We start from the raw sequence: 26,523 nt of genomic DNA on the forward strand, positions 1-26,523 counted from the left end.
CTGGGCAAGGTCACTCAGAAGGAGGTATCCTTTTATTTCAAACAAAGATGCCAGGTAGGATAGTGGTGGCTCTGTATGTCAGCTATCTTTATTATCATCCCATATGCTCCTTTTTCAAGTGTTCTTGAGAGATTTTGAAATGAGTCCCTGTTTCACATAATTATTACGAAAGTGTGATGTTCACAACAATTTCTCCACAAGGTAGTTGGAAAGTGAGTAAGGCAGATATCCAAGTGATTACACTTAACCTCCATTTGGCCTCATTGATATTATATAAGACTTATTCATTAGGGGAAAAATAGCCATAGTTAAGATTTAGCATTTACAATAATTAAGGTAGCATGCATATTTATAGGATAGGATGATCTATAGTGGGACTGCTATTAAAAGGCAATATATACCTTTTGCATTTCCACTGGATATCCTATATAATAAAAGCCCAGGACCATAATGGCATAACAGCTGGAATGACCGCTCAACCAGTTGCTATGAGGTTCATTGACCACCCCTCATTCCACCCCCCACCCCCACAACCTTTCTCAAGCTCCGATCGCAGCATGGCAAACAGGGAACCATGGGGAACCGGGTGGGTAGCAGCGGGGCGGGACTGGGGACTGGCGAGTGGGCGGAAGATGGCCCTATTGCAGGCTAGGCCTAGGGACCCTACCTGTGCATGATTGCATATGCAGGGCCTCTAGTATAGAATAAAATGGGAGGTAGAACCTGATTAGAAACTGCACTAGGAGAACCATTTTGAAATTAATGATGACAATTGACAATACCACACAGTTATTGTAACTGGTAGGATATGGATGTTTGAATTGGTAAAATGTTCCACGTTCATATTTTATTTTCCATATTTTTCTAATATGTATTCTAAAATAAAATGTATAGAGGACTATTTTTTAACTGAAATTTCATTTTAAAAACTGTCACCTAGGAACTTTCATTAAAGGACAATGAAGCCTGGCTAGTGTGGCTCAGTGGTTGAGCGTTGTTGACTTATGAACCAGGAGGTCACAGGTTCAATTCCCAGTCAACGCCCTTGCTGGGGTTGTGGGCTCGATCCCCAGTAGGGGCGTGCAGGAGGCAGCCGATCAGTGATTTTCTCTCATCATTGATGTTTTTGTTTCTCTTCTTCTATAAAATTAATAAAAAAACATTTTTAAAACAAGGAAAACGAAGAAGCAAAATAATAAATCAGGAAAGTTAGGTCTTGGAAAGATACACAAAATATGAAATATATTGCATTTTGCAGCTAACACTAGAGAAAAAAGGCAGGAACTCTCATTTCTCTGGGCCACTGAAGAAATTAACTGTGAACCCTTGTGAATCCTATCTCTGACTCTGCTTTAGCCTTCTGCTTCCTGAGTCTAACAAACCACATCTTTTTCCTTGGACTTTTCTTCTCTCTCTAGCAAATATTGAAATATCGCTTGGATATATTAGGTTGGCGATTTCACACAGTTCAGTCTTATTGGGACAGCCAGCCTGATGTACAACCTTTGAGGTCATGTTTACTCCCTTCCTCTTCTCAGCCACCATCTCTGTCTTCCAGAGCACACAGATTTTTTTTCTCACTTTAGTGTATCCGCCCTTTACTTTGACACAGCAGAAACACCATACCCCATCCCTTCTCAGATGAAATCCTAAGTTGCCTTGCAATTTCTTTCTGGCTTTATGTTGCTTCCTATATCAGTCAGTGGTACTGAGGGCTCTCACTCAAGGACCCAATCTAGATTCTCAGACTTATCCTGCACTAATTCCCTATCAGTAGCCTCACTAAATAATAGAGACATAATGGGCCACTAAATAGTCCTTGTTATAATCACTGTTTCTGCTTCCTTTTGTTTGTGTTTTGTTCCTTATTAGTCTTCCTCTGCCCCTTCCTCAAGGCAAACTCTTGTTTTTTCACTCTCAGCCCTAATACACTTACCATGATACTTTTCAAATGGGTAGTCAATAGCTGCCATAAACTACACTCAACCTACCTGACATGGTTCGGGGGCATTTGCGTTCTTCTTGTAAAATGAAAGAAATCTTATACCTATGTGTGTATCTACAGGCCTTCACACAGTGGGAGTGACTACTCTGGTTTAGTTGTATGTATTCCATCATATTATAAGCTGCATTAAGACACCTTCCGTGTGTATTGTAGTGTATAATTGCTTGGCACAATGCCTGGCAGATAGCATATGCTTAATAAATACTATAGCATAAATGTTGCAGAATTTGGTGCTCAATGCATGTTTTAAACTACATACCTTGATTGTATATACTTGGTCTTTATAATTCACAGCATAATATCTGATGGCATAGTCACTATTAATATTTTTTTCTATCTGTTATAAAAAAGGGGTCCCTAAATTCATTTTGTAATGTTTAATATGTAGTGTATAGAAAGAAAAAATGAAAATTTTGTTATATAATTATTTGAATAATTATTTGAGAAGTTGTCAGGCCTTTTATTAGGAAATGTTTTTTTTTTTAATTGTCAGAACACATGAAAATTTATATACTATAAAGGAAATCGTTATTCCAAAATTTAAGAATAATATAAATTCTGTACTATATTTGAGAAAAAGCCCTCTCTTTAATGTTAGGGCAGCTGAGTATATCCAAAATAAAGTCTGTTGCCATTTTTATCATTAAATCTATTATTATGTTTTGTAAAATAATCAAATGAAATCAGGTATATTCCTAATAATTAGTGGTTTAGAACAACTGTGAAAAAATAACTTACAACATGTATTAATGATAAGAGGACTGCTTGATTGAAATCACAATAGCATAGCTATCTATGAGTTAAATAAAGATAAAACATTAAGTGCGAAAACAGGCAAAACACATTTGTACTCCTATATATCAGGTGAGGCATCTACATTTTCCTTGTATTTTTCCTTCTCATTAACTGTAGAAACCCATAGAAATAAGTCTCTGTGCAGCTCCAAATGCCCCCATTTCATTTTAGATGGTATTTCCAATAAGGGCACTGTTTCTTGCAAAGAATATTACATCTCACTAATTGTCCTACAAATCCCATTCTTAATTAAAATCAAAATCTTCTTCGTAACAACTTTACTCTATAGCTTGTGAATATGTGTTCTTCTTTTTTGTTTGCTGGATGATGCTCTGGATACATCTTTTCTCTTTTTTTTTTTCTTTTTAAAAGAGCAGCCCTGGTGAGAAAAAAAAAATTTACAGCAATTGATTTTGTTTGTTTGTGGCTACAGCCATAAAAATCCCCAAGCAAAACTAAATAGTGCTTGTGGGGCACAAACATGGCAGTTCATGGGCAAACAGTTAGTTTTATAATATTGTTAATGCTCGACAATAAGACAAGGGATAGTAATTCCAGTTCCAACATTTGTCTCTGTTTTGTAGTAAATTGTACACTCCATCATGCATACGCTGTCTGCAGTGGGACCTAGTTAAGTCTGTATTCAGTCTCTGCTTTGTTACACAAGCAAGAAAATAGTAAGTCAGCTTCTCCAATGCCATGTACCAGCCCTCTAACAACAACCAAAAAATTAAACACAAAGTAAGCCTGAATAACAGTAATGGTGGGAAAATCTATCCCAGGGTTCATTCTTTTTACAGGGAGTTGGCAAACCAGGAAGAATAGACTTTGTCATGTGCAAATATGGTGACCATAAATGGTGCTGGAGGCTTTTCCATTGTCCTCGGAGTTTGCCATGAGAGAAAGCGGGTAGAGAAAGAAAGGCACGTTTGATAGAGTTGTGAAGAATGCTTGAATGGCTACTGGGTGTTGAGCATTGTCTCGCAGTGACCTCAATTCGGTACAGTAGAGACCCTTGAAAGCACTGTCTGAAGTCACAATACGACTATTCTCCTCCATTTACTAAAAGGGATTAGTTAAAAGGGTGACGTTCGTGCAGAGAGTTCCAAGTATTCCATGAAACAAAAGGCTCCGAAATGTTTTTGAAGTTATTTTTAATTGAGTTGAACTAATTTAATAAAGGTCCTAAGGAGGAAGAAAAAAAATAAAGGAATGTGATTGTTTTATGATTCCTCACAGATGGAATGGACATTTATAGCATACTTTTCCTTTAGTGTTCCAGAGAACAGTAGCTCCATTTACAGCTACTGTTAGCAATTTAAAACTGCTCCAAAATGAAGTCTTTCAAGAAGTTGACAGCTTATAAATAAATCTGTCTGATAAAATTGAACATAAACTGCATCTGTGGTTAGTTTGCCAAAATTAATTCTACATTTAATTAGAGATAGCAGTCAAACATATTTAATAAAAAACAGTCTTGGAGAGTAAATCAAATGAAGTCAGATTTTAGCAGACGTTTTGCATTTTTTTTTTTTGCAAGCAGTGATGAAATGACCTCACCTCTTCGATTCCCAGTTATATGGCAGCGTGAGCTCTGTAGACTTATGGGGAAGCCAATGAGTTCACACTATTTGGAAAGGCTCCTTGCTCAGCTTAGAGTAAAGAGAGAAAACGATCATTTTGTGATTTTGCTCGATTCCATCATTGGGTTTTACTTTGATGCCATATGGATTATACTAACAAGTTAATAAGCATATTACTCCTAATGATTACAGAGAGCAGCCTAAGGTAATCCTGATTTATATATGTACAAGTACATACAATTGTCCTTAATTTTTTGTTTGTTTGTTTTGGCTTCCTTGGCAATCTTCCCCCCCACCCCCTCAAATTTAACCATCACAATGAGATGTATGAAAATGCCATTTATTCCCCCCACAATGACTTGAAAAATCAGCTTTGCTTATCAAATATTTGTGCTTGCTCTGCATGGTTTAAGCAATGTGGCATAGTTCTGGAATCCTGGGGAGGATGCAAAAACACACAGATCAATCAAAATGTAGCAAACAATATTTTGGAACAAAAGTGACTTACAGTTCAAAGGGCAAAGAAGCAGATCTTCAAACATTGAAAGTTTCAACACACAGTCCATAGTCCTGGGGAAAGTCTACAGACAGACAATAGGAACTAGTATTCGCAACATTAGTTTCAAATATGTATAAAAATTATATATGCCTGTACAAGTGCATACCAAAATTAAATTCATTTAAGCCAAATTTTTTTTTGATCCTTTCAACTATGTGATGTTATTTTACAGCAATATGGATGAATTTTAAAAATGTTGAGGGAGATAACATTGTTGTACTTAGTTAATATCAAATTTGGATTAGATATTGTTTCTTTATTGAGCTCCTCTATATTCTTAACGTCACAATTAGAGAGATAGTTAATCTATGCAAAATATTTTTCCAAAGTATCTACATGTTTTTGTATCATATAATTTCTGACAGAAATATGCAAAGGCAATTTTTCAGTTTTACAAATTTTATTTAGATATTTTGTTCTTTCAGAATTTTTTTCTTATATATACAAAATTGCTCCCCCAAGTAACATTGTCCAAATCTTGCTAATTCTTTTTAAAATGATAGGAAGTAAAAGTTTTCCACTCTTATTCCTGAATTTAAACAATATATCATTTTGACGTTTGTACCTTGAACCTGGCATTGATTGTACTCTGAAAACATAAAGCAGTAGTAAATGTTTGCAACACAGACAATTCTACCAGTCACTTCTACTTCTGTTATGGAATAATTCTGTTTTAAAACTCACAGGTGGACTTAGATATTAATCCATTAGAGATGTTTCATCAGTTATCAAAATATAAAGAACCTATAGGTTATAATCAGAAAAAAAGTTATTAAAATATCAGATATCTCAAAAGGAAGAGTTGACCAGTTCAATCACGGGATAACATCTAAATTATCAATGACATATCCCAAAGGACTGGCTGATCTCAACTTATGTATTGAATCTGAGGAAACAATAGCTAATGGTTTCAAATTAGGTATATGTGTTTTAGTGACATTTCAGGATTAGAATATTTTTAGTGCAACTTTGTGAATAATCCCTAAATGCTTATGTCTCTCAATTAATAAAAGTATAAATAAAACAAACATTTTCATTATTTAGGAAATGTAAAAATATAATGTTTACTATTTTTATGTCAGACCTTTTGTAGGTGCTTGGAAAATTGCTTTTTTCAAAATTTCATTAACAACGTTCTAATTTATAAAATAAACACCTTCCAAAGAACAGTTACATAGTTCCTTGTAAATTTGTTAGAAAATCCTTTCAGCGTTGATTTTATTGTAGGCAAATTACTTAATCTCACTGGGTCGAGGTTTCTCCACTTTAAAATGAAAAAACTTAATAAATTCTAAAGCAACTTCTTGATCTTTAATTCCATGTCTAGAGCATTTTTACCCATTCTACGTTTTCTCTAATTTCAAACAAATACCATGTCTTTTCATCCTTTTGGCCAGCTACATGAGGTGACATTAAACAGAGCAAAACTAATGGGGATGAGAGACCAACATTTGCAATTTAACACAGTTGTGCTTTTTTTTTTTTGGTATCGGGTGTAAAAGATTAATGACAGATAGAGAAGTAGGTCACTTGAGGTTCTCAAGTCATTGATGCAGAGGCACTGAGTCATGGTAACAATAATCTACACTTATAAAAGGGTAATATGCTAATTATACCAGATGTCTTCTGGACGTCTTTCTGGACAAAGCCATGGTGGTGGGGGCCGAGGCAGAGGCAGTTTGGGGTGATCAGGCAGGCAGGGGAGCAGTTAGGGGAGATCAGGCTGGCAGGAGAGAGCGGTTAAGGGTGATCAGGCCAGTAGGGGAGAGCGGTTAGGGGCAATCGGGCAGGCAGGCAGGTGAGTGTTTAGGAGCCAGCGGTCCCGGAATGCGAGAGTGATGTCCGAGGGGTCCCAGATTGGAGAGGGTGCAGGCCAGGCTGAGGGATAATCCCTGCCGCCCCCCCCCCCCCAGTGCACGAATTTCATGCACTGGGCCTCTAGTCCTATATAATAAAAGGGTAATATACAAATTTAGCCTAATAGTGGAACTACGGGAACAACTGGTTGCTATGACAAGCACTGACAACCAGGGGGCAGATGCTCAATGCAGCTCCTCCACAGGGGAGCTCTGCTGAGCCATAAGCCGGGCTGAGGGCTGCAGGCACAGCATTGGTGGTGGGAGCCTCTCCCTCCTCGTAGGTAGTGCTAAGGATTTCCGACTGCAACTTAGGTGCAGTCAGACATGCCCTGAGCGCTCCTGGGCTGCCAGAGGGATGTCTGACTGCCAGCTTAGGCCCAATCCTCCAAGGAACGGGCCTAAGCTGGCAGGTGGACATCCCCCAAGAGGTCCCAGACTGTGAGAGAGCACAGGCCAGGCTGAGGGGACCCCCCCCACCCAAGTTCACAAATTTTCGTGCACTGGGCCTCTACTTTTTATTCATAAAAACCTACATTAACACTGAAAATTTTCATCCTTTGATTGCTAAGGAGTTTAAGAGGATTGGTTAAAAATGCCTAAAATCGTGTTCTAGAATCATTATGTTATGCAACTGAAACTAATATCCAATCGTATACAAAGTATACCTCAGGATGTTAACCAAAGAACTTATATGCATACATGACTAACCAATGGACACAGACAATAGTTCTGTGAATGCCTGGTAGGGGTGGGGTGGTAGTGAGGTGGAGGGGGTGAGTGGGGAGAAAAGGGGAGACATCTGTAATACTTTCAGTAATAAAGAATAAAAATAATTTTAAAAAAGGAAAATTGCATCTTTTTGATATTCTCAAAATTTTTGAATAAATTGTTTTACAAAGATATATATTCTTGAAATGCTAAATGAAGTTTTAGACAGCACTGTAGTTCCTTAACATCACTTGGACATACAGGGTGAGGGCCTTATGCAGAGCACACAGAAACTCACTGTCAAGCACCACGCCTCCACCTTACTTGGAGTTCTCACCATCTGTCACCATGTATCACAAATCCTCCTGAGCAGACTCCCAGACTCCTGTCTCTTATTACAGATCCATTTATCTCATTGATGATGCCAGTTATCTTTTAAAAATCCAAATCTGGTATGTTACCTTCCTGATTGAAAAGCTCTGATGACTTCCAGTGGCCTACTAGCTAAAGTCTAAGTGCCGAAGTCAGGTAAATAAGGCCCTTATCTATCCTACCCCAGCACAGTTTCCAGCCTCCTCCTTCTGCAGTTGCTTACCCTAGTCCAAGATATGCATTCACAACCTCCAAAACTATTGCTCATCTTCAAATCTCTGGGCACCTCCCTTTCTCTCTCTCTCTCTCTCTCTCTCTCTCTCTCTCTCTCTCTCTCTCTCTCTCTTAATGTGCCTTTAGTGACCTCTTTTTAAACCACTTCTTACATATTTACCACAAAACACAATCTATATATTTAAGAATGAATAAAAGTTAACTCTGCAGAACAGCACAATGCAACCAATAGATGAGATTTCTGAGGTCAGTTCACTATGCCAAATTCTAATCCTTTTTTATGCATTATGTTTCGATGAAAATATAGGGTGCAGTTCTCTGTAGTTTTTGATGTTATTTAAATATTTCCAAATTATTCTTAATGTTTTTAAAAGTTTACGTATTTAAAGTGCCATTCATAATTGCTATGGGTATGTTGTTAAGATTTTAAATTGCCATTTTGAAGCCCAAACTAAGATACTGAGATTTCAAATACCTTTCAAAGAGAATTACCACCTTATATAAATTAGTAATTTCTTTTAATTGCTTCAAATGTTTCAGTGTCATGTGGATTTTTGAAGTTGCTTGCAGCTTTGATGTTTTATTAATTATTTTCAAGGTGGCTTGCTTTCCAGAGTGAGGCATACATATTGATTTTGTGTACGATGAAGACTGAAATTTCTATCTTGGCACTGATACTTCTTGCAATCAGTTCTAGAAAGGGTTTAATCATTTTTCAGCAACTCTCCAACAGTTAACTGTTGGCTGCCAAAGTTCAATTTAGATAAGTGAAGGGGAAGAGTTTAGAAATTTCACACATTAAATGTGTGATGGGAAAAACCCAATATAATGTATTAAAGATGCAGCCTTTGGAAGGAAAACATGGAGGGGCGGAAGAATCCTGCGCCCGTCTCCAAAGGTTTGCAGTCAGGTTTGGTTCAGAAAAGCCCTTGAATGTGCTGGAAGCAGCTCTTGGAAGGGGCTGTGTGTGTGTCGGGGAAAGCACCAGAGTAAGTCTTGGTTACACAGAGTCTGTAACATCGACTGCGGTAGCCTGACAAGAATGGGTCTGTGTCGTTTGCCACTGCCAATCTTCATGATTGATACAGATTGCTGGAGCCATATCTATCATATGGTGCTCCATATTGATTGTTAAAATCTGCAAAACTGCATTATTTGGAGTGTATTTTTCCATATCATTGGCTAATTTTTTTCTGTGCCAAAGAGTTTAAAAGCATTTGACCTTTGCTCTGAATTCTTAGTTGTTGCCATGACTAGAAGGAAACTCTTATCGCCATTTCTTTATCCATTATATTTGAACAATGATATTGTCATTTAATTCTTAAGGGGCATCGCAAAGGATAGATAGCTGCACATTTGGACAGCCCTTGTGGAAAGGTTCTGAGTAAGTCAATTGTTTCTATTTTTAGAGATGGTTAATATATTTTATTTTTAAAATCATCAACTAAGCTTGAAGAGAATTGGAACTCTTATGTCAAATAAATTCTTTTAAGAACTTAAGAGGTTTTGTTCTTACCAACCATTGCAGCAACAACAACAACAAAGAAGGAAATCATTTGGATCTTTTTAAATATTGGGATTGGTCTCATTTATCTATAGAATTCAGTGTAATCAACATGAATATGAAAATACTCCCGACTTCTTCAAATGGAAAAGATCCTGCCTGTTGGCAAAAGGCAAATGGCATAGGCGAGTTTCCCTTCAAGCACCTATAATGTCAGGATCATTATAAAGTCAGTGACCAGAATGCTGGATTGTACGGCTGGAAGGAGCCGCATAAGAATGAAAACAGATGGTATTATCATTCTATCCCAAGCAGCATGTGGATGTTTTTGGTCAGAGTCTGATTAAGGTTTCTGAAATTATTAAGTGAATAGATAATAGAGAATAAGAAAATGAGAGCACAGAGGGCTTGCCAAGCCTTTAATGCTCACTTAAACAAAACTGCCTGCAGGTTCAACAAACCCATGCCTGGGTTTTGTGGGTTTACACGGTCCCTCTGCAGAAAAGTTGTTTTGGGTGATGGTCACCATTTTAATTAATGGAATATCAAACTATATGTTTACAAAGATAATAATAAGCCATCCAAACCCAGATGCTAGATGCCACACATGTTGGCATGTTGGAGAAGGGCTCTGAGAAGTAAAAACACACACACACACACACACACACACATAAAAATAATCCAAGCACTCTCTCAGTCTGCAAGCTGGGTTTAAATTAAACCAATGGGGGAAAAGTTACAATCATTTTTGTTTTCCATCTCTAGCAGTCATCCACCCCACCTTCCTCTCTCCCTTACTCCATATCTAATAATTAGCGGTCTCCATTTCTTCAGCTCCAATGGCTAACTTCATTTCTTTGATTTGCTAATATATATTCTACATATGTCATACTATGTACACACACACACACATATTAGCATACAAAGATTAAACAAGGGAAGAAGCCTCATGCCTTTGTGTGCAGACATTTGCACCCTCTGAGTGTTTCCTTTGTATCGCATAACACATTAGTATAATTTTACTTTGTACTCCTTGGTTCCTTTACAAAATATTCATGAATTAAGCAGTTTAGCAAAAGTCAAACAAACAAACAAAACTCAAGCTACAAGATTCTGTTTCTTTCTTTCAGTGTGATTCTAGCTGAGGATCATTTAAACTCAGAATTTGATTATTGAAACCATGTTTTGTTCTTTTTTTTTAATTGAGTCAGCTGTGTCTTTTAAAGTATAATTTCTTAATGAAAACATTAAAAAGTTTCTTAAATTCAGGCAGGCAGCTTTGGTTTATCTAGTCCCTATATATTTGTCTGTCTGTAGTTTTACAGTGACCCCTTTTAAAATTAAATATATATTTTTCATGCCTTCTTCAGGACAGTTGACTCAGATCGTAGTGCTGCGATGTGAATGAATAGGACTTCTAACTGACACTCTTGCCTCTTGAAAGAGAATCTCACATGGTATACAACTAGGAAAACCTGCAGGCTTTGTTTCTAAATGCCAATGACAATTAATGAAGTACATGATCTATCAGCAGGAAAGTAGCAAATTGATGTTTGGAGGGTAAAAAAGCATAGCAAACCAATTTTTCCAGGTCATGCATAGCCATAGTTAAAGGTTTCTATTAGGGCACCAAACTTTTGAGAGAGATGTGATAAATGCTTCAGGTAAACGCTGAAAGCAAATTCAACACTGTGGTTTGACAGGCTTTTTCATGTAAAAGTTTTGATCATGTGAAAAAAGTAAGACTTCTTAAATAGAATATTGAGTTTTTTGTGGTAATTCACAGAAATAAACATTGAGCCTGACACCAGGTTTGTGTGGGAGTAAGGTAAATTTGGGCTAAATGACTGATGTTCTGTTTGGGGATAAACATTAGATTCCATATTGCTACTGTCTGCCACTACTCTTGTCATTAATCAAAGAGATACTAATGTGTACAGCAATGTTTAACTGTATTTAATGTAGTTAATGTTTACAATCACTGCTGGTACCTATCCAGGTACAGGTGGTAGCTTGTTTGTTTTCTTCCTGCTTTAAGATTGTGAGATCATTTGCTGTCTTTCTATAGAATTAGAATCTGACTACGCAGGTTTGATTTGATTTGTTAAAATTGGTATCATTGGTAGTCTAGTGACAATTTAGAATTTAAATATCATGGACATCACTAAATAGTTGGGAGAGATGAAATCAATTCATTTGATTCTTATGTGTGGCCTGATTAGAGGTCGAGTGCATCTATATTCTTATGTTTTTAAATGTATTTTTATTATTTCAGAGAGGAAGGGAGAGGGAGAGAGATAGAAACATCAATGATGAGAGAGAATCATTGACCAGCTGCCTCCTCCATGCCCTCTACTGGGGACTCAGTCCACAACCCAGGCATGTGTCCTTGACTGGAATTGAACCCAGGTCCCTTCAGTCTGCAGGCTCATGCTCTATCCACTGAACCAAACCAGCTAGGGCATATATTCCTATTTGGAAATATCTATGAATTTCAAAGTAAGAAATGAATTTTTTTTTTAAAAAAAGTGGAAGCAGTGTGGTTCCATTGAACTTATTCTATACTTTGTCTACATTGCACTTTTATAGAAATAAAGATAAACATATTTTGAGTGTGAATTAACATATATTCAGTATCTTTATAGTAAATAGTAGTGTTTAATTTCCAGTGGCACAATTTTACTTTAAATTTTACAGATCACCCAGCTAATGTGGCTCATTGGTTGAGCATTGACCTATGAACCAGTAGGTCACAGTTCAATTTCTGATCAGGGCACATGTCCAGGTTGCAGGCTCGATCCCCAGCAGGGGATGTGCAGGAGGCAGCCAGTCCATGTTTCTCTCTCATTGATGTTTATATCTCTCTCTTTCACTCTCTTCCTCTCTCTCTAAATATCAATTAAAAACATATTTTTTAAAAAATGATTAAAGTTCACAGATTTAATATTTAATGTAGCTTTTAGAGAGAAGATCTCTCTTAATTTTTTCATGCTAATATCATTTTAATTGACCCACATTTAAAAGTCATGCTAAAAGGGACCAATTAGTAAAAGCAACAAAATTTATAGATTATCTGAAATAGATAACTTCTTAAACCACTAAAATTGTAGTAGACATTTCTTAAAAAGTCATGTGATGTGTTTCACTTTTTTTGAGCTCAATTTTATTCTTTTGTATAATACCTATCAACTAACCAAAAACTGTGAGCAAGAGTAGAGAAGGAATAAATAGATAAAAATTGTCTATTCTTTCTACATGATTTTGGACAATTGCTTAAATTCATTGTATGCTATTTCTTTTACAAGGTATCAGAAGTGTGTAATTGGAGCACTTGCTAGGTAAAAAGTCTAATTTGAATCACTATTGAAACGTTCTGGTTTCTAATACAGATGTTCATTTGAAAACGATAGATGGTCCTTCAGGGACCCTGAAGTGTTTTCATGGATTCTCATGCCTGGTTGGCAGTTTTATTGAAAATGGCTGTAAATCAGGAAAGAGAGCTGAAAATACATTTTATGTCATCTCTAAAGCAACTGTAAGTTATCATTCCAAAAAATGAAGAGGCAATTTTTACAGAAGGCATCACAACCAGGCATTGACACAGATAGAATAAACATGTTCCTGATAATTATCCCCAACAGTTACTCATTAATTACAGCTCATATGGGAGGAGTATGTAAGATAAACATTAAAATCAAGGTTGTCCATGGAGCCGACATTTTTAAAATTTGCAGCACCTACTGGGTTCATTTTTGGGGTGGAGGGCTTGGTTGTTGTTGTTCCTTTACAAGATGTTTACTGGCTAGCAAATTGGATTTGAACTCATATGCTGTAGGTACCAGGTGAACTCATACTCTCCTAATGCAGCTGTTGTTTGCTTCTTCTAGAATAAATATTACCATTCTTGATGAACAACAGCTGGAAGGCTTGCATGTGGTTGCATTTCTCAAGGGTTCACAGAATGAAATCACTTGTGCACCACTGACAATTTTAAATGGAGAAGAAAAGTATATTCCGTCACAAGATGTCAGCAAAAAATTATTTTAAAAATATATTTTCCATGTTCACTGTCCTTCGAGCTATACATTTTAGTATAGCAAATGAGTTAGAGGATTATGCTGTACCCAAACATTCTCCTTGACTTGTCTATGTTTGATTTTTAAATAATCTTTAAGAAATTAATGTGTAGTGAGTGCCAAAGTCCAGTCTGGCAATGCTGTCAAAATAAGAGTGATTTGATCATTATACTCCTAAGTAACATGTCTGGGTCCTGTTTAAGGCATGTGAACCACTTTATTAATGTTTTCATTTATTTACTGTTTGGGGTGAAGAGTAGGTTTTCTTGGTCAATATCCCATGGAGAAGTTAGTGAGATGGTGTAATGAACAGAGCCCTGGGCCGGAAGTGAGTGGCTATGATCATGCTGCCGGTACCGTGGAGTTCATGTCTGTGGGCAAAAACTGTCATCTCTCTGTGTACACTTCCTCCTGCATGACATGAGGGTTAGCATTGCTGATTTCATTTCTTTTTTTAAAAGAAGATATGTTTTTATTAATTTTACAGAGACAGGAAGGGAGGAGAGAGAGATAGAAACATCAATGAGAGAGAAACATCAACCGCTGCCCCCTGCACACCCCCTCACCCGCCTCCCACCGCCCAGGGGATCGAGCCAGCAACCCAAACTTGTGCCCTGATCAGAACCGAACTATGACCTCCTCGTGCAAGGGTCAGTGCTCAACCACAGAGCAACACCGGGCGGGCTGATGATTTCTTTTCTAATATCTGTAAACCTATGATTACTTCTAAACAGACCTCAAGTTTCTTGATATTTGCTGCCAACACTGATCTCATTCCTTCTTACTTTCATTGTGCTTATCTGTTCCATAAAATGTAGCGGTTGATTATATTTAATGATATACTTTATCATGCAATCTTTTACATGGCAATCTGTTTTCTTATTTCAGGAGCACACATTCTAATCATATTGACTGTCTCAAAAGGTTCATTCTTATCTTGACAATGAAATATCTAAGCATCTTGAGGAAAGTATCCTTGCACTTTATTTCTTTGATTCCTCCTCTCAACGTCTTATAAAATTGTCACGGCTCTTTGCAGTGTTGATAAACTTATCAAATGCAATTGCAAACTTAGAACCCATGAAGTATGTGTGATTCAGAACCATAGAAAGAGAACCTAGTTATTGTGGGGATCAGGAAACCCCAATGCCAGCCCAAGTTTCAGTGTTACCTGACTGTGTGCCCTTGAGCAGGTCAGTCTGTGTTTCAGTTTACTCATCTCCAAAATGAGGAGAAGGGACCATGTGATATCTAAGAGTCCATCTAACTTTTAATTTCTGTAGTTTTTCTCCCTGTAAATTCTATCATGGAAGTGATGAACAACTTTGCTTAGCATTTTCACAACATATTCCACTCTTCCTCAAGCTCTTTATTCATCTTTTAATGGAGTGATTCAACACATCTTTTAAGCACTAATTATGAACCAAGCAGAACGAATCAAAAAGTACAAGATCCGAATCCACTTATCATTTAAATGTGGACAAATATTTTCACCTTCTTGAATCATCTGTAAAATGGAGATAGCAATGGCTGCCTTATGGGGTTGGTGTGGGGATTAAAAGAGGCAATGCAGTCAGGCATTTAGCCGGATAGAATGCAATTCATGTTGTTATTAATGCTGTTATTATATCATTAATTTAATTTTGGACTATTGGGGGGCACATTTAATGATCTATACATATAAGTATGGCATAACTGATTGAGTGAAATAGGTAAAGAATCAATATACAGATTTATGTTGAGCAAGTTACTTATCCTCTTTCTTGGAAACTTGGGGCAGAAATACTAATCTCCCCTCATACCCAGAATTAAATGAGTTTAAAATGAGATAATAATGGAAAATTTGCAGGATAATGTCTGACATATAAACTTTAAAAATGTTTCTTTCAGCCAAAACTAACCTATGGTGATTAGGCCAAATTAGCCTAGTTTTGCTCTAGAAAAATACTAACCTGTGGAGGGTGTATCTGGTAGAGAATTGCCTGGGAAAGGGCATAAATAAGCCACCAGGGGTGCCAGAAATATGCTATATCTTAATCTAAGAGTTACGGCGTAGGTGATTCCATAGGGGAAAGTAGATTTTTCATTTTATTGAATGTAAATTTTACCTAAAAAATGTTTGTTTTCTTCCATAAATGTAAAGACTGTGTGGCACTTGATAACTAGGAAAAAAAGCTCAGTAAGTCATAATATTTTTGAATGCCATCACCAGAATATTATTCCCATACAATATTTTTTTCAACAGCACATAAAAATGAAAAGAGCACCGTGGTCCCATGAATTCCCTGATGTCTGAAAGCAGTTGGAGGAACACGCTATGGGTCTATGTATTTCACCACCCAATTGTTTCAATTTGGCACACCATATTTTAGGATATTTATTGCCTCGTTCTTGGACCTCCTCTTTCCCCTCGCAAAGACACAACTGTACATTACGGAGTATTATTCTTACAAGGCCCTGGTCAAAAGGACATGATCAGTCCGATTGCCTCTTTCTTCATGCATTTCTCTAAGATGAGGAATAACTTGTGATTTACTCCAGTCAAGCTTTATTGAGGATTGGGTCTGTCGGAAGGGGTGGATATGGCGGGGGAGGAAGTAGAAGGGACAGCATAAATGTATACATAAAGGGTGTGGAAATAAAGAAAGGCATTTTTTTGTTGCAGCTGGTGGCAGAAGTTTCTGCTTGCACTGCTGAAGATAGTATGAGATTAGTGGTGTTGTAGCGAAGTCAGGACAAAGACAGGCTGTGTGAGAGGGATCGGTGTGTTTGCTCAGCAGAGGTTTTCCTCCAGTTGTTGACAGATTTAGCTGGTGTAAGGTTAGGCCTGCCTCGCTCCTCCCCGAGATTGTCAAGAGGCAATCGTGGCAGAGGGAATGGCCATGTGGAGTATACCATGAATTCCCTATTTGTGTAGTAGCTGTAGCTGAGGGTAGGGATTTAATATCGAATGGACTCCAGATTGCCTAAATTGCAATCACACTGTTTATTTAAATAGTCTATGGGGACCATTAAAACATTTTAACTTTTGCTCCTATATTTCTCATGTTATGAAATCTTGAAGCACATTGGGGAGAAAAGAAAAACGCAGCCTTGTAAAAGTATTAGAATGCTATAAGTTCTCCCTGCTGCCAAAAATGCTTCAAGAGTTTTAGTTCTATGAACTGATGTGTACTGTGATGGATGGGATCCTGCTGTGGTCCCGAACTAGGGATTTTCCTTGAGCAGATACTCTAATCCGTCACCATGTAATCACTGCTCCCTCTGCTCAGGACAGTCTTTCTGGTATTGGGTCTCCACTCGTGCTGCTCAAGTCTGTTCCGCTCACAGTAATGCTATAACCCTGGAGCTCTAAAATAACAGACAACTCGGCTGTAATCACATGGCTGCTACGAAATGATTAAACTCTAACTTCACATGCAGACAAGCTAGTTGTTTTACTCCACTGGCAGAGCCAGGGTGGTGCTGAAGCTTCAGTTTGGTGTGCGAGGACATGAACTTGAGGCCTGGAGGAAACAGTACACCTATTTCTAAGGCAGGACTCTGAATGGAAAGCAGGACTTTAGTTCCCATACGCTGATTTAAAACAATGAAATTGGCCCTGGATGGTTTGCTAGGTGGTTAGAGTGTTGGCCCGAGGACCGAAGGGTCATGGGTTCAATTCCTGGACAAGGGCATGTACCTGGGTTGCAGGTTTGATACCAGGCCCTGGTTGGGTGTGAGCGCGAACCAACAAATCAATCTCTCTCTCTCTCTCTCTCTCTCTCTCTCTCTCTCTCTCTCTCTCTCTCTCTCTCTCTCCCTCTTCCCCCTCCCTTTCACTTTCTCTAAACCAGTGGTTCTCAACCTTCCTAATGCCGCGACCCTTTAATACAGTTCCTCATGTTGTGGTGACCCCCAACCATAAAATTATTTTCGTTGCTACTTCATAACTGTAATTTTGCTACTGTTATGAAATTTTAATGTAAATATCTGATATGCAGGATGCATTTTCATCGTTACAAATTGAACATAATTAAAGCATAGTGATTAATCACAAAAACAATATGTAATTATATATGTGTTTTCCGATGGTCTTAGGCGACCCCTGTGAAAAGGTCATTCAACCCGCAAAGGGGTCGCGACCCACAGGTTGAGAAACGCTGATCTAAAAATCAATGTAAGAAATATCCTCATATCCTTGGTTGAGGATTAAAAAACAACAACAATAAAATTGAAAACACTTTACAAATCATGATCACTTAGCTAATAGAAATCTCTACAATTGGTTGCTTCCCCAGGATTAAGACTCGCCCTCCCCCCCCACCCCCTTTTTTTAAGCTCCTAGGTCTGGAGTGCTATTTGACAACACGAAGCATGATTCTCAGCTGGCTTCCAGAGATCTTTCTGAAGTGCTGAGCTCAATTCTCAACTTTCATTTATTTATTAATTTTAATCCCTGCTTCATTTCTAGCACTGTGCTAACTGCTTGGGGCTTTATTAAAATCACTTCCTGTTTTTGAGGCTTCAGGGCTGGGTGGGAGGAGGAGGGGGGTGCACCTCATTAGAGGAGTTCAGGGCACTCCCAGGGCCCACTGAGCCAGCCCTCTGTATCTTTTTTTTTTTTCAATATATTTTATTGATTTTTTACAGAGAGGAAGGGAGGGAGAGAGAGAGAGAGAGAGAGCTAGAAACATCGATGAGAGAGAAACATCGATCAGCCGCCTCCTGCACATCTCCTACCGGGAATGTGCCCGCAACCCAGGTACATGCCCTTGATGGGAATTGAACCTGAGACCCTTCAGTCCGCAGGCCGACGCTCTATCCACTGAGCCAAACCGGTTTTGGCCCCTCTGTATCTTTTTGCTCAGTGTTTATGCTGGAGATCACAATACCTATCCATCTCAGAAACAAACGGGGGGATAATGTGCTAATGTAGGTAAGAGGCTTTGGCCTTTCTTGAAATAAAGATACTGTAAGAGTTGTTTGGCTAAGGGCATGAGAAAATCAGCAATAACAGACCTTGAAGAGAAATAAGCTCCATTCTGCCACTGGGCGGTGCCATTTGATTTGACTGAGGTCACGTGCTGGGGGAGGTTCTTCTCCATCACAAGTTTCCTGAAATACCATTTTATTTATCACTGTGATGTATACGAGGGCTAATTACTTCCAAAGACATCAAGATCTAAGAGTAGGTTCCCCCCCAAAAAAACTTTACATTTCTGTTTATTTCATAATAGAAGGAAAGATTTCAGATTTCTTTTGACTTTATGGTCCATATTCTTGGAACAATATAATCAAAATCTCCCATTATCCTGTTGTATACTTGCCTCTCATGTATAATTCTTTTCCTGGGATGAACTATTGACTAAAATCCATACATTTTTATAGAAGACCCATTTAATCTGCCAATTTCCCTTTTGTTATCACCATTACATGTATGTTTTTTAAAGAATTGATCCATTGCTGATTTAGTTTCTCTTTTAGTTTCATATTGCTTTTTAAATGCCTCTTCCCCTCCCCTCCCCTCCCCTCCTTTTCGCTCCCCTCCCCTTCTTTCCCTCTCTTTCCCTCCCCTGTCCTTTCTCTTTCCTGATTGTGTAAGCATTGTGCATTATCCAAAGAAAATGCAAACTGTAGAGAGGAAAGTGAAAAATATGTATAATCTATAAAACTAATGATCCTTCACAGAATAACAAGGAGTTCACCATATGCCTCCTATGTTTAATAGGGAAGATAAAGTATATATAGTTAATTGGAAGAATCTCTGCTTGTTTTAAGAGTTATACTAAATAATATCTACCTTTTATTTAATATCCTTCTACCTTCTAGAAATACTCTTTCTAGGACTGCCACCCTCCACAAAAGGATATTTTAACTTAATATAATGTTGGAAGGCGCTAGAATTTGGGACGGCAAAGAAACCTGTATTGCAATTATTTTATTTTTCTGGGACAAACCCCTTGGTATTAATGCTGTTTGTGGTTGTTTTGACTATATTACATTTTGCTGAGCCTCGGGACTGCTTTTGGAAGGTTTAGAAGTATCCAGGGAGGCGCCTGCCACTTTGATTATTCATACCCAGCTCTTTATTTTTATTTCAGACATAAAATAAAAACACACCCTGGCTTCTGCTCAGACTCAACTGGCGTTCATTTTAAAAACAAACCCCAAACTGACCAAATGGCAGCAATACAAGTTGTGTGTGTGTGTGTGTGTGTGTGTGTGTGTGTGTGTGTGTGTGTGAATGAGTCATCTCTCATGTCAATCAAAGTTCATTTATGGAAGCATTAAATTCTGGTGCTGGCCAGGCTACCTTTAGACAAATTAAAATGGGTTGGGTTTTGGTAGGCTTGGAACGAAGGCCCAAAAGGAAAACCAGTGTGATGTTATGACTCAGAAAGTGACTCTTTTCCTTCTGAAGCAGAATGAAGCCACTCAGAGAATTAGTTCTTTCAGGAAGATGGCAACTTTTAGGTGAAAGGTTAAATGGAATATCTGACCACCTGTGTTCACCTTGTTGTGGTTCAACTCTGTGCCATTCTGGGTAACTCCTTACTCTTCACCTTTTCCCTCATTGCTTAGTTACAAATAAGTGTCATGTTTTCCTTGTTGTTCCGTTATAACATTTTTTTTAAGGGTGACTGTGAACTTTTAACCACTGGTGCCTTTTCTACCAGAGGTGACTTTATTTCAGTAATGTATTAACTAATTTCTGCAGAAATGTAACACACTTTATTTTTCTACTCTGCTCTTTTGATAAACATTGGAAAATATCTCTCTAGATATTTACACTCTGGAATTTGCTGCTTATTCTGTTTATGTACAAACAACATCAATTCTAGTTTTCACACTTTGTGTTCATTCTGTTTTTTTGTATTTCTATCTATATACTTCTACAAAGGGTTTTTCCAAGGATCCATTCAACAAACACTTATTGAGCACCCATTATTTGCTGCTAGTTCATCTTTTCCAATGTGTCTTAATCAGAAGCTATTTTAGAATATTTTCTTTTCTCTAATGGATTCATTTATACTTCAGGATTTTATTAAATCTTGCAAATAACTACATGCATCAGATTGTGCTTTTTGTTTTTTGACACTTGTTCTTTTAATAGTAAGAGCAAATGTTAAGACCTCTGTACATTTGTCAGCCCTTCATGTCAATTGATAATCAGGACAAAGGTTTACATCTTTTTGGCAAGTTGATGTGATTGCAGAATTGTAACTATTTTAATGCCAGTACCTTTATTCATTCTGTGTTTATGTATTTAATGACCAATTATTCATATCCTACTATCATAAGATTGTAAATGTCTAGAGGTATTATAATATTTTTTAATGAAAGAAGAAAGGAATACATGGATCAATAAACCTGGTCCCTTCTCAAGAACAAAACTCCTTTATAGGGAAGTTGACTCTGCCCTCACCTACTCTGAATTAATTCAGTATTCAGGTGGTTTTCTAATTATGGTTGCTGAGTCTTTGTATTATTTGCAAAGCAGAGCCAGATAAGGTCAGGACTGATGTTTCATGGATACCACAAAGGGAAGAGATGGGAAGGTTGACAGTGGTCATTGTGGGAACTGAGCAATTAAAAATCATGGACTTTAACAGTGAACCCATTTAATGGTTCTTTATTTTGGAGGTCCTATGCCCGCACCTTTACCTTAATAAGTTATATACGCTCAAACCCATCTCCATGGATTCCTAGGTGTGATTAGAACCAAGTGTCATCCCTGTGGAAACTGGACTTATGCTCTTTGATTAGAACATCACTGCTAAGTGACTTCTGTGTGGTTGTCTCACTTTCTTCTTATCGCTGTTCCAAATGTCTGCAACTGGTACTCTTTCCTCAACTTTGAGAGGTTGGAGGGCACGGAGTGATCGGCCAGACCTGCAGTCCAGGGGACAGCAGCTCTAGTCAAGATTAGGCTCTTAAAGTTAATATCTCCTCCAGCCCATGGTCATTCTTCTCATAACTTCAGGAGAATCTGACCACTACTTATACTCCATCACAAAACTATTCTACCCGTTTGCCCTTTTGCACAGTGTCATTCTTCATCAGGAAGGCCTTTCTACACAACTGGGCTTAATTTTGGAGTAAAAGCATCTATAAATTAAGGATGATTACCTTCCAATTTGCATTTTCAACCTCAGTTTAAAAGTTAGCATTTCAGAAGAATATATATGCAATCTCTTAACTGATAGCTTATTTTTGTACCCTATGTCCCTACATTTTTATGATCAGGAGATCCTGGGCTATAAACTCTGTCATATGAACCCATTCTTATGTAGAAACATATTTTAAGGCATAATTTATATATTTTTTATTGATTTTTTTTTTAACAGAGAGGAAAGGAGAAGGATAGAGAGTTAAAAACATCGATGAGAGAGAAACATTGATCAGCTGCCTCCTGCACACCCCCTACTGGGGATGTGCCCGCAACCAAGGTGCATGCTCTTGACTGGAATTGAACCTGGGACCCTTCAGTCCACAGGCCGACGCTCTATCCAGTGAGCCAAACCGATTAGGTCTTAAGGCATATTTTAAGGCAACAACTTTTCTGAGGCCTGTAAGCTCACTTTATATCTATTCATTGTTCTATTCAATAAATACTTATTGAGTATCTACTATGTGCCAGGCCTTTTTTAGGGCCATGACACAGCAGTGTACAAAGTGAGGTTTCAGAACCATATAAAGCACAGTCTCATGTGGAGATGCAGATAATAACCACATAAATGTTTTCAAAAAAACCAAACATATTTAAATTTATCATGGATGCAACTTTATTTTAAAATTGTATTATCTTACATTTCTGGATTACTATAAAGTTTTTTAAACCATTTGTCATTGTTTTTAATGTTCTATTTCATGTATTTGAAAACAGTTTATAAAATGTAAATAGATGAATATATAAAATATGTAAATTAAGAGCACATACCCTCTCTGATAGAATTGATCATGTTCCATAGCTACTACATGTTCAAAAGTAAATTTAAACTTACTGGACTAGAGCACATAATAGTTATCATGGATGCTTGATATAATGCATTACAGTCTCCTTGGATGAGTTTTGGGGGCCTGCATTTTTACAAGCAAACAAGCCAAATCTCATGCTGGTTGTGGGAGGACCACACCTTGCAGAACATCATATTAGACAGTTTATCAGAAGGGACCTTGGAGTGGCCACTCTGAGAATTGAATGCTGATATCTGGTTGGTGCCTCCAGTTCAACCACTGGCATTGGTGGTTCATTTGATTGTTTTAAAGGCCATGTCCTAGTGACATGAACTACTAAGTTAAATAATTCATGAACCCTGAGCCGAAGGATCTCATAGTTTATGTACACCACAAATGTCTCTGCCATTGTATAACTAGTTGCCATGCTATAATGTGGCATTTTTTACTTATAGGCTACTTTTGCATACAAGTCTTATGAAATTACCTCATTGACCCTGGACGTATGAATGTTTTTCTTACACAAAGTTGTCACTACAGATTAAAACAGGCTCAGAGAAAATTGGTTAAGTAGGTCAAAACCATAGAGCAAGTATGTGGCAGAACTAGATTTTCTGATTCCAAGTCCAGATTTTTTCCCCATTTTATTGCATTTGTGTGCCTTAGGAATACTAGTTCAAATTTTAAAGTATCTCTTCACCTACCACAGGTATAATATTCAGAAATTCCTCAATCTTTATAAAGGTTGTAATGTACTGTGTTCCCAGCCATTAGAAAGTGAAATCATTCAGCATTCTTAAGTAAAGACAGATGCCTCCATTGAGAATGGCAAAGATCTTTTGTAATAGGATTACTTATACATTCCAGAAAGTTATGACAAGTGACAAATGAGCTAATCCTTAGAAATAACGTATACACTTGCTGGGAAGGAGCCAGTCTTTGACCACCTCCATTCTACATGTTTCTATCACTAGAGACTCTTCTTGGTCTAAGTGCCATCACTAAGGTTCACTCTTTGATTTGCTATGTCTAACTGTTAGGATAACAGTGTTCATTCGCTCATTCACTCAATAAACATTTACTGAGCACCAATTACATACTAGAACAGGGCAAGTCCCCTAGTTATAAAATTATGAATAAGACATGTTCCCTACCCAAATATGAAGCAAATGATATGTAATTACCACAGAGATGTGAATAAGGGCCTGTTCTATGATTTCTCAACTCTGACAGTTACCAGTGGAAATATTGGTTGGAGAAGTGAGTGTGTGGGTGAATTCGCAGAAAGGGTTGAAATTTGTTATAGCTACGCATCTGGCAGTACTTAAGAACTATGAATGATTTCATGTTTCCGTGGGCACATGGTACATTATAACACATTATGTAATATGCTGGTTGATAAAGCACTTTGTAATAGTAAATCATTGTACCTTTCTTCCCTTGTTCCTAAATCACTGGCCACACATTCATTCTCACTGTATTGTTCCTGGGAGTTGTTGTTAGGGTGTCTTTTTGTATTATCAGTAATAGAGTGGTAACAGCAGTCTATACTTGAAGAGAGTGAGACACCAATAACTTGCCTAGGGCCACTCCACAAAAGATTGGCATCATCTCATCTTATCTCATCATTCTCTGTTTAGTTTCTAAGGCTCCGAACTTGTGTGAAAGAATTGCTAGACTGGATATTTTGTTCATTGATTTTCTTATAACTCAGTGTGATGCTTCGTATAAGCAGTAGAATTTTCCGTGGGTGGCCCACTGGCAAGCTCATCCTCTTTAGTGCCATGTTTTTCAAAAGCTGTCAGAAGGCCCCACCCTTCTACTGCCTACTACTTTTTCCAACAGAGAAACCATAGTTGAAGAGCTCTGGTCTATAATAATGGTATGAGTCTTTGTTGGCTTGAATTTAAGGCGCTGTCATATATTCCATCCTCAGCTTCTGTCACACAAGAACATCAAGAGCTCCTGAGGTTTGACCTGTAGCCCAGTTGGTTTCTTTTCTGGCAAATACATGCATTAATCTTATATCACATATTCTCTCACACACACACACACACACACACACACACACACACACACAATATTAAAAATCAACGTTGCTGAACCTAGATAGAGAAGCCAGAACTAAAGGTGAAAATTTTTGCAGACTTGATTCTCCTCAATTATGGGGGTCCCTGTTCATGGCATCAGATATGGGGAGATGACGTTCTCTCTTCTTTAGACCAGCGCAAAGAGAGAACTCAGGGGTTGATGATATCTTGAATAGAATGAGAGGAGGTTTAAGGAAAATTGAATAAAACAAGACTGAGACAGAAATAGAGGAAAGCTGGGACCTGGTGTGGTGTCTGCTCTCTGATAGATGAACAGGGCTCAGAGCCAGTGCAGCAACTTTTATTTATAGCCAAATACCAGGAAGGGTAAATGGAAGGGGGAATGTGTGTATTCTGTAGTTTCCATGTAAATAGTCACCTTCAGGTGGGTCCGAATCGAATTCATTCCTGGTGCTTGACTAGATTTAGATAAGAACCCATTTCCCAGCACCTGGCTTTGAAGGTCAACTGAGGCATTCCCACCTATTGGTTAGACATACCCACAAGATAAGGCTCTGCCTTCATCATAGTTCAGTCCCCATGAATTTAAAAGAAAGCCGGTGCCTTCCCTGGCAGGGGGCCTTCCACACTCAATGCTTAGCTCTTCAGTGGAGAGACCTGGAAGAAAGAATCGTGTTTTTAAAGCCAGAAAATAAGTTTATTTGCATGCTTTGGTTGGGCAGATTCTTGTCCCTTTCTTGCTACTGTTGTCCTCAGTTTTCCAACTATATTGCCTCTTAGGTCTAGGAACATACCATGTGTAACTTCTATACAAATATGATAATGTCACTTGACAATTAGTTGATTCAACTATCTCAATATTTGTTTGTTTCTTGAATATATCTTCTTTTCTATTTTTTTCTCTCTCTCAAATTGCTATATTAAAAAAAGAACAAAACTCCCGTTCGAACACAACAATTATTTGAAACCATTTTCCACAGAGCAAGAGAATACTTTATATAGTAATGACTAGCGAGCCGTGTTTTAATGCTCATGTGATTGACGCAGAGGTTCACAACAGTTCCTCTGGAACCATTCTTGTTTCTTACATTATCAGGCCTGTTCAAGGGAGGGAGCAGAAGAGGGAAAGTTTCTTTTCTGTCATATCGATGCAACGGGTATACGGCAACCATATAAACCTTAAGTGATTTTGTTATTACTATGCTCTAATTACTGACCTTGGACTTTTGGGTGATATAGAAGAAAGTTCTCAGAACCAGATTTCTTAGCTTTTTCCAAGGCCCTAGGTTTTAAGCTTTGTAAAAAACGTTAGTGTTGACACGGCAGTAGTAGCACAATAAAGTGGGGACTTGGTTTTTATAAAATGTTATTTGTATATGGAACATCGCTTAGGTATGTGACCGAACATTATGTCTACAAAGTGGACACATGGCAGTCGTTGGTTCTGGCCCCTCTGGAGACACAGTGGCGCCAATAGGGAATGCTAACATTGGCTGAGAGGCAAGAGAAGCTAACTTTTGGTGTTTCTTGATACTTAGTACTTAGACTTTTTAAAACATGTCCCTTTGTTCTTTGTTTATACCTAATACAGGGAAACTGAGCCATGATCATTTCTTCTTTCTCCAATCCTGGTCTAAGAGCTCCAATTTTGGTATGAAAACCTGTCAACTGTAAGAGCTAAGATAACAAGAGAAACTGCCAACATTCACTGCGGACTTGCTACTTTCCAGGTATCTTGAGATTTTTGCATGCATTGTCTCTGTTAGGTGATTGATTAGCTTGGGCTATTTGGGCCATAAGTGATGCAAACCCAATTCAAACAGTCTTGAATGTAAAA

General features: G+C 37.8%; 1 protein-coding gene across 5 annotated transcripts in view; it reads left to right on the forward strand.

Moving 5' to 3' along the window:
* The window catches only part of SOX5 (SRY-box transcription factor 5), a 971,461-nt gene that overhangs the window by 443,174 nt on the left and 501,764 nt on the right, over positions 1-26,523 (forward strand). For all 5 annotated transcript variants that reach the window (XM_036296492.1, XM_036296491.1, XM_036296490.1 and 2 more), the window contains one exon: positions 26,278-26,416. The gene's annotated coding sequence lies outside the window, so the exon portion shown is untranslated. The remainder of the gene's footprint in view (positions 1-26,277; positions 26,417-26,523) is intronic.

Source organism: Myotis myotis, unplaced genomic scaffold (genome assembly GCF_014108235.1).
Source record: "Myotis myotis isolate mMyoMyo1 unplaced genomic scaffold, mMyoMyo1.p scaffold_m19_p_3, whole genome shotgun sequence".
NCBI lineage: Eukaryota > Metazoa > Chordata > Mammalia > Chiroptera > Vespertilionidae > Myotis > Myotis myotis.